The following is a 367-nucleotide window of genomic DNA, read 5'->3' as shown; positions in this document are numbered from 1 at the left end:
CACATCTGAATTGCCAGCATCACTACTCTTGTGCTTTGGGCCATTATTAAATAAAATAAAGATTACATGAATACAAGGACAGTTGATTTGATAATCAAGACGGCTACTGAGTGACTAATGGTCAGGTAGTATATACAGTGTAGATACAGTGGGCAAAGGGATCATTCATGTTCCTGGTGAGACAAAGGAGGATGGTACGAGATTTCATCATGCTACTCAGAACGGCACATAATTAACAACTTATGTATTGTTTATTTCTGGAATTTTTCATCTACTATTTTCAGATTGCAATTGACTGCAGATAACTGAAACTGTAAATAATGAGAGACTACTGTATTTGCATTGTCCTGGGTTTATTTATCATTTT

This window comes from Pteropus vampyrus, unplaced genomic scaffold (assembly GCF_000151845.1).
Source record: "Pteropus vampyrus isolate Shadow unplaced genomic scaffold, Pvam_2.0 Scaffold638, whole genome shotgun sequence".
Classification (NCBI taxonomy): Eukaryota; Metazoa; Chordata; class Mammalia; order Chiroptera; family Pteropodidae; genus Pteropus; species Pteropus vampyrus.
Note: the sequence above shows the minus strand (reverse complement) of the source record.